We start from the raw sequence: 15,993 nt of genomic DNA, 5'->3' as shown, positions 1-15,993 counted from the left end.
CTAGCGATATCGAAGCTGAAAACATTGCAAGTGTTGTGTAAAAGGGTCTTCAGAAATTTACATAGTGCACCATTCATTTACTTTCCCATTCCTTTCATCTGTCACTGACCGTCCATCTATTTGACTTTGTCTTTATATAATTATTTTTCGTATCCTTGATTTGTGCTTGTCTGTCTGTCTGTCTGTCTCAGTCAGTCAGTCAGTTTATATGTGTGTTTGTGTGTGTGTATCTGTCTCTCTCTGTATGTGTGTCTGTCTATTTGTCTGTCTCTGTCTGTCTCCGTCTCTGTCTCTGTCCCCCCCCCTCTCTCTCTCTCTCTCTCTCTCTCTCTCTCTCTCTCTCTCTCTCTCTCTCTCTCTCTCTCTCTCTCTCTCTCTCTCTCTCTCTCTCTCTCTCTCACAAACAACTCAGATTTGCACTCAACCCCGTTTCCCCTGACGGACAAATCTAACCGTGCTCCCAAAAGTAGAAGAAATTGAAAACTAGTGAACCACTGTGTTTCCATGATATGTAAAGGGGCCTCTATCTATATATAACTTTAATCCAATAACATGGGCTCTTATCTAAAGTTTTGGCTAACTTCTTTTAACATTGGCACATTCATATTTGGTTAGGCCTATATGTCTTTCTTTTAGTTACTTATAAAATACACAAAATATATTCACACACTGCAATACATACGTCAAAGTATGGAAAGGGATTCAAACTCTCAGGTTAATATTTTCATTTTTATTGACAATATCAAAAAATAAATTTCCACACATTCCAAACATTTAACATAACTCAAATATTTCGACTACATTATGCCAAATTAAAACGCCATTTGACATTAAGAAGACAAATTGGACAAAACTAATATATGTCTTACAATAGTTAGGTAATACTTAAATCTCACTTTAAAATCTCATTGTATTTGCTATCACCATAGATGTAACGTATTCCGGTCTAATAATATCATGACGATGTGTCATGTACAATTTCTTGACTGTATAACCTTGCAATATCATTTTCTTCTGTCAAAATATACTCATGATAATGAAATTAATTTTGGTTATCAACTTACCTTGATCTATGTATTCCTTCGATTCACACATATTTATTAAACGTTTTATCCTCTATGTCTGTCTGTCTGTCTGTCTGTCTGTCTGTCTGTCTGTCTGTCTGTCTGTCTGTCTGTCCGTCCGTCCGTCCGTCCGTCCGACCGCCATTCCGACCGCCCGCAAGCAAGTATGTATGTATGTCACAATATTTGGGAAGGGAACAAAAAAATCCTTCACATAATCATGCGGATGAATTGTAATATCAAACCACCAAAGGGATAGATAGATAGATAGATAGATAGATAGATAGATAGATAGATAGATAGATAGATAGATAGATAGATAGATAGATAGATAGATAGATAGATAGATAGATAGATAGATAGATAGATAGATAGATAGATAATTTCCTCACTCACTCAGTCAGTCACTCACTCACTAGGACTCATTTATTCACACACACACACACACACACACACACACACACACACACACACACACACCCACACACGCACGCACGCACGCACACACCATATCCATGAATAGTACTGCCTTACAATAGGGTACTACAAAAGATTTAACTCTCGTCCGAATGTCTTCCAACGAAAATAGGATTAAATATGAAAATTCAGATTATGCAAATACGTGTATACCATGTGCGGGTATAAAGTTATAATACTCTAGCTATGTAAACCTATATGTACGCTTACCAAACGGGAATTCATATCATAGAGGGCCATACAGACATTTGATACCATTGTTTTAATCGGCTAAGGAATAAAGTCGTGATAGTTTGTGCTAATACCAGAAAATCTTGCCGGTTCCTTGTTGGATTATCTTCTCAATTACAGTATCGTGATTTGTATAGGCTCAGTCGAATTGAAAATGTCACATATTCCAACTGTTGTTGTCATTTGAAAAATGAATGTGTAAGGAGAGTCAGTGTCGTTGACAAGTTTTACCCTGTATTCGTCAAATACTGGAGTAAAATGTGGTTTTTTTAATATATATTTTTTGAAAATGAATAAAAATGGTATTTTTGAAAGCAGAAGAGTTATGTGAACCAATGTAAAACCACACCACACAGAGAGACAGACATACAGACAGACAGACAGACAGACAGACAGACAGACATTGACAGAGTATGACACAATATGCAAGATAGAGCACGGTATTATGAGGGAGACAGTGAGATAGGGGAGGCACGGAACAGTGACAGACGTGAGTAATTCAAGTCATGATTTCAGATTTACCAATTTGATTATTGTACATTCAGATTTTGTATTGTAAATCGAAATATATCAAATAAAGACAACCATGTGGAATCTCTACATGTCTGCTGTGTATTTCTTATGAATGAAGATACTTACTTGTTATGTCCTACATTAGAAACATACTTTTGTTAAGGTTAATAAGAGTGATATTTTTCATGCCATTACTCAATATGGTGGTTTTTTTTATTGTTGTATATTCCACTCAGATCAAGTACCATCCTAAGTCATAGCTCTACATGTAGTCATCGATAATAATAGAGATGATGACCATAGCATGGAAATAGCAATTGTTCATAAGGAGTTGTGACCGGACAGGATCAATAATGATATCACTGTCACAGTGGCGAACCTGTAAGACAAATACTTATCGATATCACCATTTATTCTGTTGATTTAAGTGTGAACCAAACGTGCAGACATTTGATATCATATGCCATATTTTTTGACGTTGATACAAGTTCATATGAATAATTACATACAGACGAATTTGTGACTGTTAAACCTATAAAACCTTCAGTGTCCTTTTGGAAAAACACATTTCAACTATTTTCATATGTTCTCATGTCGTCTTTCTCCATTTTCCATATTCGGCGTTTTTGGTTTTTGTTCCTTCATGTCGTCTGCTTTTCGGACAGCTGATCCTGACGTCATCATCAGTCTTCTGCAGTCAACTCATTGAAAATGTTTTCATAAAAATGCAGCGTGGCGTTGGCCTTGTGTTTCTCTTGATTGTATATGTGAAAAGTGCGATTATTCCCAAAACATTCAACGAGGAAACACAGGTTTTTCCTGTCAGGCTTTTGTTAGTAGCGGGAATAGGGGTGGGGTGGGGGTGGGGGTGGGGACGGTAGCATATTCAGTGTTAGTCTTTGAAGTTTGAAAATGTTTGATATTTGAAAATTGTGTTCCCAATCCAGTTCTAGATACTCACTGAAATGCAGAAATACATACGGTAAACATGTTTAGAGCCAATCTAAAATGAAACATGACCACACACACACACACACACACACACACACACTCACACTCACTCACTCACTCACTCACTCACTCACTCACTCAGAGAGAAAGATGGAAAGACACACACATATACACTCAGACAGACAGACAGACAGACAGACAGACAGACAGACTCAGAGACAGACATACAGACACTCATTTGGACACACATATCCATGTATCATTGTGTAGTTTGTAACGATACCACTATACAACAAGAAAGGCATTCCTTCTAATGTGAATTATCAACGAATAGTGCGGCTTTAAAGGAAAAGTGCATTAATCTACAAACAGATTCCTGTCAATGTGTTAATTAACTACTGTGATATTCAACAAGATTTTAAGAAAATTTTCCAGAAAGATTCACAGTATTTCATACTGGACAAACTGTTAAGTCATATTGTGAACACCGGAAAGATAGCAATTGTTCATAAGGTGTTGTGACCCGAACCATCGTCGCCAACTTTCTTGGAACACTTCTCTCCTTAACCAACAAAAGATGTTTGTCAGACGTTTCGTTTAGTAGTCTGTGCCTTTTTAAGATGAACGTTATCTTGTTTAATTCCACGACAAAAAACGTTTGAACCATCGTCATATCGTTCTTTGCCTAACTTAATTTGAAGGACTGGTGTAAAATGAAAACACCTCACGTTATACAGTAATTGCAACTAATTACTTCAGTATCTTAAACCGTCACAGAAGACCTGATACATTTTGCAGAAAGTGCAGATTTGGTTTCTCGTCATACACAACTTATTGTAGTTAAGGGAGCATTGACACATTTTCTCCTGACCTGTTGATGGTCTGTGAAAGCCAGTCAGAACTTTTGGAAACTCTTTGACTGGAATTATTTTGAGACCGTCTAGTTCTCATTTGCGCCATTTTGCAAATGGATGTGCGTGAAGGCTATATCCAATCTGGTCATTAACCAATACTCAAACAAAAAAATATATGTATATAATTATTTGATAACCCATTTCTTAAATTATATAAAGGAATCGTAGTAACCAAGGTATGGTAACGTTTGATAAGCTAATGGTTGAATACTGCTGGTGCTTCTCAACTTGTTCTGGAGTTTTTCCTTGTCAAACTACACAACCTATAGAAAAATCCTAATTTGTTGAATGGCGAAATGTTCATTCTGTTCAGGAAGGTTGGAAACAGAACTTAAGTAGTAAGTACATGGTTTCCCGAAAGACAGATTCTTTTACAGAAAAAATATACCAAATACTTGTATATAAGGTAGATGAAATCGTAATGAAAAATGCGTCATTATTTTTTTTAACTGAAAATAATAAACGCAGTAAAAGAAATTTAAAAAATCAACTTAAACAGGCAGTAACTCTAAGTATGACTATCTTGCCTAAATGTTACAAAGAGAAAAACAACTTATCTTAACTACGAGTGATGGGCGATTCTTCCTGCGAGTTGTCAGCTCTAGTGTCTTAAACAGTGCATACCGGTGCCCGATGCTGTAATCAAAACAACTGAAACACTGCGCTTCTTTATACACCTTTTTATCCATATGCACCTCTTTACTATATTGCCAAATTGCTTTACAGCTAATCATGTCCACCAGACACTACTTATTCACTTAACTGTCTTAGGCAATTCCGAGAAAACACGAAATTTAACCCATTTTGACGTTACGGATTGGTTAATAAATAAAAACTATTCGCTCTTTTTTTTGCGATTGTGTATGATATCAGTAACATTGTTTCAATCATCCGAGCGGTGTAGTTGTCTAACTGTGGGTTCATAATCTCCTGAAAACTATCACATTATACCATTGCCGACGTTCTTTGCGTTAATGCAACGTTTTATAGGGTCTAATGTTACCTGAATTAAAGGCATTACGCCAGTTATTAGTATAATCCGAATCAGGTCTTCAGGGTGCAAAACTATCAATATGTTGCTACGAGTAAGTTGTTCGCATAAAAAGGATATTAAAATGTGAGCTAATTCATCGTAATATTATCAAGGTCATAATTGGGCTGATCAGAGATTATTCTCTTAGTGCCTTTTTGAAAAGGCTTTCTGGTCATGCATGATGTATTGATCGATCAATCGATTGATTGATTGATTGATCGATTACTTCGTTTGTTGGTTCATCAGCCGGTTACTGGGTGGTTGTTTGATGGTTAGTAGGTTGGTTGGTTGGTTGGTTGGTTGGTTGATTGATTGGTTGGTTGGTTGGTTGGTTGGTTGGTTGGTTGGTTGGTTGGTTGGTTGATTGATTGATTGATTGATTGATTGATTGATTGATTGATTGATTGATTGGTCTCTCGATCGATCGATCGATGTACTGATTAAGCTATCTATTTAACCATGGAGCTACCGATGTGCTGAGGATGAAAATGTCATGACAACCTCTTATCCGAAATATTTTGGATAGTAACATCAACTTCAATTGTTCACGACAGTGACAGTAGCTTTTCTCACGATATTCCCATAGAATTATGTTTATAGTGGCGCAAGATGAATGTATAAGCTTTTTTGTTTGCGGGTATTTGCACTGCAAACATAAACCATTAAACTATAGTATATTGATTATCACATTGCAAAGAAATCGTTTCCTGGCGTTGTTAGCACAACGGAAATCATAAAAGTGGTGTCATCGATATTGCTGTGTACGTAATATGAATTGTGTCACCGAATTTTTTTATGTTGTTATCCTAAATATCAGGTTGGAGTCCTCTCGATAACTTAGACGGTCATATTACTGTAATTTGCTTAAATTGCAACCCGAAAAATGCACAAATTCAGCCCGTACATGTGCCCTTTTACAATCTCATCAAGTTTATTTCATAATGCTGGAGTAGGGCATCAAAGTGTGACATCCCTGCAATTATGAAATGCCGAGTTGAGAGCGGCCTTGAGTACATTTATCATGGTGTTTTTGAAAAGTGTTGTCGTCGTTTCTGTTGAATTGATCTATAGTCTTTACAACCAGTAACGTTGAAATATTCATGATTGTATTAGTATGATGACGTCACAATTCAATTCTTTAGAGGGGCCGACATGGCCACCTACTCACTGGCAGGACGTCGTCAGGTTCGATGCAAGTCCTACTCACATTGCTACATTTTATCACGCGACTTGACAATTTGTTTTACCAACATTGCTACATTTCGATGCGTGATGAGTTACCATTATCGTAGCAGAACAGTGCCAAAGGATAAACATTACAAGGGAACTTACAGTATAAAGTTAGGTAGTTTCACAGGGCCGGGATTGTTTTCAGATTTTACAAATCGGTTCTTGGCCAGGCAGGCCAGAGGACGGTCATATTTTTAGAAAATTGAATTGGGAAGGGTCACGATTTACCCAACTTACCGGGCTTGATTTCACACCCTCCCCTTTTCCTGTGATTACTGAGCACTCCCCTAACAATGCAAATATATTTTTGGCCTCAACAAAAAAATAATCTCTCAATGTGTTCAGGATTAAAATGTTACAAAGTGCGTATTTCGTGTCGAATGAGATAATAGCATGTAGCAAAGTTAGTGCAAGTTATTTATTGTTTGATCTAAACGCCGTTCTTTTGAGGTTGCCTGACTTCTCTTGTATGTTGAGATATAAATGAAAAATAACAATTCGTACCAAACATATAAATGTATTTACCCTCGTAATGTATCCATTTTGACACCAGAATAAAGCCCATAGACTTCTCAGCTCTCAGTATCTTTCATTTTGAAAAGAAAAATAGTTGTTTTAATCTGGGTACAATTTTGAGACTATTTTTGTTCTTGTTAATGTTTGTTGTTCTCGGGGTTTGTGTATAAGTAACACTCTCGTGAATGAAACTGGGCGGCGAAAATGCAAACTTGTCGCCATATATATGTGCCCCTGTAACATTGACGAGTTCTGCCATAAGATTTGGCTGACGTAATCTTTGTTTAAAGTTTTGTTATTGTTGTTTGTTTGTTTGTTTGTTTGTTTGTCTGTCTGTTTGTTTGTTTGTTTGTTTGTTTTGGGGTGGGATGAAGGAAAGGATTGACTTTATTATTTTAGTGACATTAATCATACCCTTATATAAGGCACTCTCTGAAGAGTAAAACATTAATAATTTGCATCAAACACACAGTTATGTAACATGTTCAATTATGAAAGAGTCGCTAGATTCATTGCTGTTATTGTTTATAAACAATTGTTTTTCTAAACAACAAAAACACCTCAATTATCCTTATGTCTAATTTTGTCTAATTTGAATTCTTTCAATTGTCTTTCAATCGTTACTTAAAGGCCAGACAATCACGTTTAACAACCCCTGAAAACTGTAGCAGGTTTATCTTATAAGCTATGTTCAAACGTGGGCGCAACTCTTGACCAATATGAGATCATCTAACGTTGTTCATTAGACAGATTCTACCGTTTAGTAGTTTTATAGTGTATGTTATACGACGCACTTTCATAGAACGCACGGCTCATCCTAACACGGAAAAAACAGAGTCATGTTTCTAACGATAGTATGAAATAATTATGAACCGTAGTTCGACGGATATGAATTAAAGATAACCTGCCCATATGTGCCGTCAGTATGATCGTATATACTGTACTCAGATATCAACTAGCCTTTTCATCTCTATGCTGTTTGAAATACGAGTTAGACCTCATGAATATGCATGAGTCCACGACTCAGTGTTTGAAACGAGGGTACAAATGATGACGGTGTTGTTGACCGAGAATTAAAACATATTATGATCGTTCTTATACCATGTTAAACAATTAATTTTAACTGCATGTCACGCTTCAGTTGTCCAGAACTGCATTTCAGGTGGGTTTTTTCGATATCAAATTGGACAGATTTAAAATATATGGAGACAAAATAGCTCTATGATAAATAGTAAACTTCTATGTTTGTGGATGTAGTTTTGATTTTTTTGTTAACTCACACTTCGAGCATTTTTACAACATGATTACAAAATGTTATGTATTATATTCTCTGCAATTAATGTTACTGAAACTTGTGAAAAGAAGAAAAACGCGCAACAACATTCGATGAAAAATTTTCTTAGGCCATACAAAATAAAAAGGTGTGTGTTTCCAATAACCCAACCGACTGTAAACATTTTTTTAAAAATTCAAAAACAAAAAAGTAAGAATTTTTTTGTCTTCTTGGCCTTCATGCACGTCTGTTTTCTTTCCCAAGCCTTCTTTGTCTTCTTGGCCTTCATGCACATCTGTTTTCTTTCCCCAGCCTTATCTGTACATAGTTCATCAAATTATCACAGAATGGTTATTCTGTGAGAGACGTTTTGTTTTTTGGGGGTTGAAGCAATATTATTAAAAAAATAACAACACTTAAAACATGAATTAAATTAAATAAAATTCCGACCTACCTACCCTGTTTTCTGACGCCATGTTGTCGGAAAACACAAAATAGTACATGTTTAAAAGCTAATAATTAGGTAAAAATTAGACACATTGCACTGTCCATGGGTGGGGTGGTATGAAGGGAAGGAAGTAGTCATCTGCTGACAAGTAACATCACAATTATGCACGATACTTTCACGAACAATTAAACCTTTAATTAACTGATACTTATATGTTGCACATGCGCCTCAGCTTACTGCAGTGCTTTAAAAATGTAAAATAGCAATCCAGCAAATAACAAAGCCGTATATACTGCAAAGAAAAAATCACTCCTCCTACAATAACGGACACAAAGTAACATTCTGTTCACTTTCACAGTTTGTGGAGATTAATATTAGTTATTTCTTTTTATGGAAAGATGACGTTAATAGTCAAGACGTTATGATATATTTTGTGGGTTTTTGTTGTTGTTTTTACACAAGTCTTGTTAAGATATTTTACTGATCTAAAAAATGCATCCTTTCAAAAACATTGGATAACAATTATAAGGATGTTAAATTTATCATATCTGCTAAGGAAATAAAAAGGTGATTAATAACTTGACTAATAACCAATGAGAGTGCAATGTTGAATTCTCTGATGCAATTTGGTTCAATGCTGTTTATTTGGTACAAAAGCCTGTATTTCTTTCTATGTTTTGTTTTTCTGATTTCCAGGCATTTTTTTCTGACGTTACACATTCGTGTTGAGTGTTCATATTGTTCCTTTATTGTTCCCTAAACTAAATTGGTCAATTGAAATAATACAGTTTTGGAATTCATTTGACGGAATCAGTGAAAAACACCTTTTGCATCTTTGTAAGTTTACCGAATGACACTAAATAAACTTGTCTGCCATCAGATAGCCACATACTAAAAGAGTAAAACCTGTTTCATATATAACGATAGTATATATAGATACATAGATACATACCATATATATATATATATATATATATATATATATATATATATATATATATATATATATATATATATATATATATATATATATATTGAAATAATACAGTTTTGGAATGACCCATCGCACACATAATTGACACCTTCTGTACAAACAAAATCACCACTCAACACCCTAGGTAAAATCCGCCTTACATCACACGAGGTATATTCAGTACATCAACATCTCCTGACGAGTTATTTACTCACGAAACAGGCTTGTAGAGACGAAAAACCCGACTTGATTTTCTTCTACCCTCAACATATATATATATATATATATATATATATATATATATATATATATATATATATATATATATATATATATATATATATATATATATATATATAGTTTATATCAAAACACATAATATACATGAGTATATCTCTGGACGACCTGTTACTCTGTATATTTGTCTACGTGTAAATGTATTTAACGTGCGTTTATTTACTCTAAACGTTTTAAGAATTTTATAGTTTTTAGCAAAGAAACGACATGATGCAGTGCCAAAAGAGACGAAGACCATCAGTGATACCCATCGCGACACTTATGTTCCTGATAATAGCAGTACTCGTGGTTGACCAAACAAGATCACACGACGAGGAAACGAGAATGCTTCCATGTGGGGAAAGATGTCGACGAAAAATGGCTCTTGCTCGTATTGTAAACAATCAAAATCGGTCACCTCCCTCCCTGTCCCTTCCCCGGTATGGCAAGCGCAGTGACGGCAGAATATACTTGGAGAAAGTCGACAAACGAACAACAAAGAACAGAATGATGTTTGTGAGATCAGAAGAACACAAACCAGAAACCAAAGGTACGAAATCTTGATGTACGATTTCTCACTTCGTGACATTTCACATGTGACTGTCGGATCGCAACCATAACTTTCAATCAATATCATGGTGAAATATTTCTCTTAAAGTTACACAACTGCACATAACTAATCGCATCTGTATGTATGTATGTATGTATGTATGTATGTATGTATGTATGTATGTATGTATGTGTTTGTGTGTCCGTCTATCTGTATGTTTGCCAATTTATGTCTGTCTGTCTGTCTGTCTGTCTGTCTGTCTGTCTGTCTGTCTGTCTGTCTGTCGGTTTGTATGTTTGTTTGTCTGCCTGTCTGTCCGTCTATCTGTTTGTTTGCCAATTTATATGTCTGTCTGTCTGTCTGTCTGTCTGTCTGTCTGTCTGTCTGTCTAGACAGTGTTAATAAATTCATATTGTATTGTATTGTATTGTATTGTATGATCGGGAAACGAAAGAGTGTATATGAAAACTATATTTCACACGTGTCATAAAATTCCACAACATTTCCATTTTATTAAAGGTCCATTATTATCTGCTAGATATATTCTTATTATATTGCTTGTGAACCTCAAGTGTCCGTTTATGTAACTGTATATTTTTTGTACCATAGGCCAGTGGCCAAAGTACTGAATAAACTTAATATTATTATTAGATATACATGTGGAAATAAAGGATTTATCCCACATTTCTATGGAAATATTGACATGACCTTTCCTTTTCTTTTAGAAATGCCAATAGGTACGGCAGAGATGGCCAATACTGGGGTATTTGCTAAAATGAAGCATTTAGTGTGCAGAATTATTGACTGTGTTGGGCGATAAGAAGACTTTGCAATTCAGCAGTGAATCTTTTTAATAGCATTTTTTTTCAAATTTTACATCGTTCGATTTGATTGGTTATATACACATGTTATGTATAGGTATTTGATTATTTCATCTTTCGTTGAAAATCAAAATAGTTATAAATATATTGATTAAGCTTGATATATTTTTCATTATTTCAAAATGCCAACAAGTAGTGATTCGTTCACGTTCCTAACAGAATGGAATTATTAGTTCTGGTTGTTAAACAACCTGTAAGAACATGAATTAGGAGACGAATTAAAAAATTCCAATGCACAAATGTGATGCTAGTAGCACTGCCCATATCTTTAAGTGTACTTTGTGTTACTTGGTCGTTTCCGGATACACATGATAGTGGCGGTAATGGTGTGTACATGTCAAAATCACGTGATCAACACGTGATTTCACTATATGGCACTAATGGTAGAATGACATGATGTATATGTCTTTTCTTATCTCGTTATGGCAAGAAGAGTATGTTACTTATGATTTAGTTGACCTGTATTTAATATCATGCATATCATATCTATTGGCAATGGGGTCTGCGATTGGACGAGAGCAATTAACATATTAATCACACCTAACCAGGTGTTTTGGTAAACAAGGAAAGTCTTATACGTTAAAGCAGGTTTTATGTTGTCATCATTTTATCAATTTCTGTATGATATGGAAAGTCGTCGGTAGTTGTATTGTATCTATCATCATCTATCTATCTATCTATCTATCTATCTATCTATCTATCTATCTATCTATCTATCTATCTATCTATCTATCTAACCACATATCTATCTATCTATCTATCTATCTATTTATCTATCTATCTATACCTACCTACCTACCTACCTACCTACCTATCTAGCTAGCTATCTGTCTGTCTGTCTGTCTGTTTATAACCTTCTGTCTCTTTATTTCTGTCAGTATCCATCTGTCTACCTACCTGTGTATTGGTCGATTTATCTATATCTATGTATATATTTACTTATCTATCTATCCACCTATCTAGACATCTATATTTCTATCTAGTCCTCTATCTGTCTATCGATCTATTTATTTATCTATCTGTCTGTCTGTCTCTATGTCTCTCTGCCAGCATGTCTGTCTGTCTGTCTGTCTTTCTGTCTGTCTGTCTGTCTGTCTGTCTGACTGACTGGCTGACTTTATTTCTATTTGTCTGCTTTCCAACCTATCTGTTTGTCAGGGATATTGTGTCTGCATATTCCGCTATCCTTGTTGTAAGACCGTGTACTGCAAATAGGCCATTTTATTAAATGTATTCGAGCTTATTTACTTTTATAACAGAAATATTCAGCTATGTCAACAGCAAATTAATAAAGTTAGTTTTTTATTTAAGTAGCACTTTTTTTTAATTTTCATATTTTCTGTCCTAATGATCCAATATAGATCAGTAATGTTTGTCATATTACCGATGTCGTTAAACGAAATCTTAAAAGTTGTTAAACCACTCTGATATATCTTATCGACCTATTGTACACCATACCCATTAAATATTCGGATCACATGACCAAGTCCTTTGAATATGCAAATGACACCACATATATTCAGAACTCATAACCAATGAAAAAAGACCAATCTGAATAATTATGTATTAATAGTTTATTGAACACTTTGAAAGAAATTAAATGATGGCAAATCATACATTTCCGTTCTGTAGGATATATGTAAGACTCTCACATATTAAAAAAAATCAAACTTGGAAGTCAGTGACAAATTGAACGAATGATTCTGAGATGACTGAACTATACTTTTTATGTGATAATGTTCTCTAACTCGAAGCTCTTCACAGGATTTCTCAGTTCAGAGTTTGCAATCGTACCATTAAAGACCAAAATTACAAAATCGATTTCAAAAATAAAATGATTATTATGTACAGACTTTGTGAAATATAAAGTATCGATTAACAGTCAGTCTTTCATCATAATAAACTATTATATCTATATTGTAAAAAGTAAAGTATTTATCTTCAAGTGTATATAGATTTGTTAATTTCATATTGCAGCTACCTACCAGAATATATAATATAGTATATCAATATAAACAAACGCAAATAACTAAATCAATAAATAAAAAAGAAACAAACCAACCAACCAACAAACAAACAAACAAACAATTAAAACAAACAAACAACAAACGGGTAATCACATAACTACAAGAAATGAAAATAGTAGATAGAAACTAATATGCAAATTACTACCAAACCAGGGGGACTATAGAGTTTCTTTTTTGTGCAATGATGTTTATTACATCTCACAACGTTATTGTATAAAAATAATTTATTTTTGTCATATTACTGTTTACACAAAAATATAGTCACCAATAGCACGCACGCACATGAGATGTTACATCTCATGTTGAACACAAATAAACAGTTTAGTCTTTAGATTTTATGAGACTGTGATGATGAGTTTTTGTACACTTTGAGACAAAATGTATCATTTCATTGTTTCACGCTATCAGTGTCTGTAATTTGTTTCATGTAATTTGTAACAAAAAACATTGAGTGAAACGCAAAAAAAAACCATCGTGCTGCCGAATCGAAACTCTATAGTCACTTGGGAGTAATATCAACCTAGCTATGCAATCTAAATCCATCCACAGGTTGGTTCGCTGCCTTTCAATCTTCAATCTGAAAGTTGCCATAACTAGTCCCTTAAACCCCTGTCCATCACAACCCATTAATATTAGTATGGTCATTCTGTGTGTACATGTAGTAACACTTGATATAATCGTTGACAAATTCCGTCCTGTCCTTCGACTACCAAAACATATCATTAGTCATAAACCAAAACACACCCTTTTTATACTTATTTTGCTTTCTGATTGTCGAAAATATGATTAAAAAGAGAAAACGTAATTGGGGTAGATGGTGCCTATTATGGTTAATAAGATTTCATAGAGCTAGGATGGAGGCAAACTGTCATGGATTACTACACTTAGTTGTAAATCACATAAGTAAAGGGGCGAGATCAATAGTTCAATGTAGGATAATAAAAAACTACATTCTTTTCGTTAGACCTCAGACCCCCCCCCCCTTCCCTAACTAAATTAGCCAAACTTGAAAATGATTCAGACAATACAATCAATTTTAAATTAGTATATTGTAGTATGTAGTGCTATTAATACCAAGCAGGTATGTAATAAAGAAAACATCATTCTTTTGCTGACACTTACTTTACATTTTAGTGCCATGCATGCATTTACTAAAGCAAAAATTCTACTAATTCTCAATTTAACAATTTTTTTAAATGTTTGTATTCAGGGGGTACAAACAGTTCCATTAAAAGTAAAATGGATTTTGTAGGATTAGAAGTAAAATTGCTAAATCCCCGCCACACCCCCAAAGTAACAGAAGTTAGCTTTTTATCCTGCATTGAACTGTTGATCTCGCCCCTAACATATACTGTGGTCAAGGTTTACATCTTATCTCGAGTTTACTGAGTAAGTTAGCCATCAAGTCTTTGCCTCTTCAGTTAGTCCCACGTACACTATCTAGCTTGTATGTAGTCATAGCGGCACCAAAATCTGACCTTGGTATTTAATAGAAGAGCCTCTGTTATTCAGTTTGTCACCCTGGTCAATAAATTTTCCCTGGAGCTCCTAAGCTTAAGCTGATTACTATAAGCTATACAGTCCTCGTTGACTTTTCCTTGTCTAGTCATGCACATTGTTGTCAAACTTATCCAACCTAACGTCACTTATATTGAATTTCTAATAAACGTATTAGTCCAGACTTTATCCACATTATTTGCTTTGTTGTCGTTTTCATTTTCATGTTCGTTTTGAGTCTCATTATTGACAGACTCAGTGCTTCTCAAATCATGTGTTACAAGTCTCTACGCAATATTTATTACTGTCCGTTTCCAAAGCACCTGGCTCCGATTCAATACAAGGTTTTCTGGCAGTGCAGACGCTATGCTAGACCTTACCTTAGCGATTCCATCCTTAAATTCAAATTGGGTTAACTTGCCAACTTTTAATCATAGTCATTAGAAAGTCTACAGTCCGTTTAAAGCTACCGTTGAGTGGCTTCTTTTGCTACAACCACGCAGAAACTGCAATGCTACACTTTGAGATAGCAAGTTGAAATGAATAGGTTGCTTGCGACATATTGCCTACATTATGAACTAAGGTGCCAGCATGCAGGCCATGGGTGATGCCTTCAATGCAAACGTCAAAACATTGGCGCCCAGCTGTCTCGTTTCAAGGGTTTACTTCATTTCAATAGACAAAACACAGTAAGAAACAGCCATCTTGCTGTCTCAGTATCATGAAGTTGTAAGTGTAGAACATGTCCTTTCTTTCTATCAAACATAGCCACTGAACAAAAACTAGAAACAGCCTGTAATATTATATGTGGCGTAACCTGATTATTCAGAAATGTCAACTTCTTTTCGACTTTAATACATTTTTGTTGTACGATAGACGAAATAAAGAAATACAAACTAACACTAACTTTGTTTATTGTGTCTTTATTGTAAGAATAATATACTTACCTTCAGATAGTCTTTTTTTGTTGCGTTTTCAGCGTTCACCCGACCTTCATCAGAAATGGCACTCCTTTTTAACCTCGAAACGTATACTTTAATAACATTCTTATCCTAGTGTTGAGTGATTCATCTAGACTTTCTCAAGTCAGGTTTTTTGCATTTTTTATTATTTTAATAAAATAATTTGTGTAAAAACAC

The sequence above is a fragment of the Glandiceps talaboti genome, chromosome 17, assembly GCF_964340395.1.
Source record: "Glandiceps talaboti chromosome 17, keGlaTala1.1, whole genome shotgun sequence".
Classification (NCBI taxonomy): Eukaryota; Metazoa; Hemichordata; class Enteropneusta; family Spengelidae; genus Glandiceps; species Glandiceps talaboti.
The sequence above is the reverse complement of the archived record's forward strand: the minus strand, read 5'-3'. Positions refer to the sequence as shown.